Source organism: Nansenia antarctica (genome assembly GCF_963989245.1).
Source record: "Nansenia antarctica genome assembly, chromosome: 5".
NCBI classification, from domain to species: domain Eukaryota; kingdom Metazoa; phylum Chordata; class Actinopteri; order Argentiniformes; family Microstomatidae; genus Nansenia; species Nansenia antarctica.
Genome location: NC_137690.1, coordinates 74,392,166 through 74,394,665, shown reverse-complemented (window position 1 = coordinate 74,394,665; position 2,500 = coordinate 74,392,166). Strand labels below are relative to the sequence as shown.

At 57.5% G+C, this 2,500-nt stretch overlaps 1 protein-coding gene across 1 annotated transcript in view; it reads right to left on the bottom strand.

Moving 5' to 3' along the window:
* vps13c (vacuolar protein sorting 13 homolog C) overlaps positions 1–2,500 on the bottom strand; it is a gene marked incomplete at its 5' end in the record, with an annotated part of 128,043 nt that overhangs the window by 97,476 nt on the left and 28,067 nt on the right.

The following is a 2,500-nucleotide window of genomic DNA, read 5'->3' as shown; positions in this document are numbered from 1 at the left end:
TTCATTGGGCTGTGTCACATTTGGTTTTGTAAAAGCCCTTGGATGTTAAGACTATCCTATCCCTCGCCCTGGGGCCTGTTTTGGGGTGGTTAGTGGAGGCCTGTTTGGGGGGGGTTAGGGGAGGCCTGTTTGGGGGGGGTTAGTGGAGGCCTGTTTGGGGGGGGTTAGTGGAGGCCTGTTTGGGGGGGGTTAGTGGAGGCTGTTTAGGGGTGGTTAGTGGAGGCCTGTTTGGGGGTGGTTAGTGGAGGCGTGTTTGGGGGGGGTTAGTGGAGGCCTGTTTGGGGGGGGTTAGTGGAGGCTGTTTGGGGGTGGTTAGTGGAGGCGTGTTTGGGGGTGGTTAGTGGAGGCGTGTTTGGGGGTGGTTAGTGGAGGCCTGTTTGGGGGGGGTTAGTGGAGGCCTGTTTGGGGGGGGTTAGTGGAGGCTGTTTGGGGGTGGTTAGTGGAGGCCTGTTTGGGGGTGGTTAGTGGAGGCATGTTTGGGGGTGGTTAGTGGAGGCCTGTTTGGGGGGGGTTAGGGGAGGCCTGTTTGGGGGGGGTTAGCGGAGGTCTGTTTGGGGGTGGTTAGTGGAGGCCTGTTTGGGGGTGGTTAGTGGAGGCCTGTTTGGGGGTGGTTAGTGGAGGCCTGTTTGGGGGTGGTTAGTGGAGGCCTGTTTGGGGGTGGTTAGTGGAGGCCTGTTTGGGGGTGGTTAGTGGACGCCTGTTTGGGGGTGGTTAGTGGACGCCTGTTTGGGGGTGGTTAGTGGAGGCCTGTTTGGGGGTGGTTAGTGGAGGCCTGTTTGGGGGGGGTTAGTGGAGGCCTGTTTGGGGGTGGTTAGTGGAGGCCTGTTTGGGGGTGGTTAGTGGAGGCGTGCGTGTTTGGGGGGGGTTAGGGGAGGCCTGTTTGGGGGTGGTTAGGGGAGGCGTGCGTGTTTGGGGGGGGTTAGGGGAGGCCTGTTTGGGGGTGGTTAGGGGACGCTGTTTGGGGGGGGTTAGGGGAGGCCTGTTTGGGGGTGGTTAGGGGAGGCGTGCGTGTTTGGGGGGGTTAGGGGAGGCCTGTTTGGGGGTGGTTAGGGGACGCTGTTTGGGGGTGGTTAGTGGAGGCCTGTTTGGGGGGGGTTAGGGGACGCTGTTTGGGGGTGGTTAGTGGAGGCGTGTTTGGGGGGGGTTAGGGGAGGCCTGTTTGGGGGTGGTTAGTGGAGGCGTGTTTGGGGGGGGTTAGTGGAGGCCTGTTTGGGGGGTTAGTGGAGGCGTGTTTGGGGGTGGTTAGGGGACGCTGTTTGGGGGGGGTTAGTGGAGGCCTGTTTGGGGGGGGTTAGGGGACGCTGTTTGGGGGTGGTTAGTGGAGGCGTGTTTGGGGGGGGTTAGGGGAGGCCTGTTTGGGGGTGGTTAGTGGAGGCGTGTTTGGGGGGGGTTAGTGGAGGCCTGTTTGGGGGGGTTAGTGGAGGCGTGTTTGGGGGTGGTTAGTGGAGGCCTGTTTGGGGGGGGTTAGTGGAGGCGTGTTTGGGGGGGGTTAGTGGAGGCCTGTTTGGGGGGGTTAGGGGAGGCCTGTTTGGGGGGGGTTAGGGGACGCTGTTTGGGGGTGGTTAGTGGAGGCCTGTTTGGGGGTGGTTAGCGGAGGCTAAACAGCCAGAGTTTTAAACCCCTGTTGTGGAAAAGCAGAACAGCCACTACGCCTGAGAGGTGTAAAAACAAAAACAGCACTGGAACCTGCCCTGTGTGCTGACACCCCCTCCCTCCACCCTGTCAAACACCCTACACACCTCACACACCTCACACACCTCACACACCTCACACACCTCACACACCTCCTCTCCTAACAACAACCTGCACATGAGGTGACTCATCACAGCATTCATATTCATATTAATCTTCTGTTCCTATTTATAACACTCTCCGGTTCATATTCACCATGCTGCTCTGTTCATATGCAGTAGGACTGACTGGCTGCGCTCAGGTTTAACAACAACTATAACAACAACAAGGTTGTTGACACACGGGGGGAAATGCGTGCTGCTTATGTCACAGTCCGCGTGTGTGTGTGTGTGTGTGTGTGTGTGTGTGTGTGTGTGTGTGTGTGTGTGTGTGGATGTGTGTGTGTGTGGGTGTGTGTGTGCATGCGTGTGACGTGTGGGTGTGTGTGTGTGTGTGTGTGGCATGTGCGTCATGTGTGGGTGTGTGTGTGTGTGTGTGTGGGTGTGTGTGTGGCGTGTGTGTCATGTGTGTGTGTGTGTGTGTGTGTGTGTGCATGCGTGTGACGTGTGGGTGTGTGTAGCATGTGCGTCATGTGTGGGTGTGTGTGCGTGTGACGTGTGTGGGTGTGTGTGTGTGTGTGTGGTGCGCGTGTGTGTCATGAGTGTGTTTGGAATGTGTGTGTGTGTGCATGCATGTGACGTGTGTGTGAGACATGTGTGTGTGTGTGCATGCATGTGACATGTGTGTGTGTGTAAACATCTATTCAGCGTTTAAAGAAATGTGCTCAGAGAATGGTTCATCTGTCATATGTCGCCTACACCAGACAATC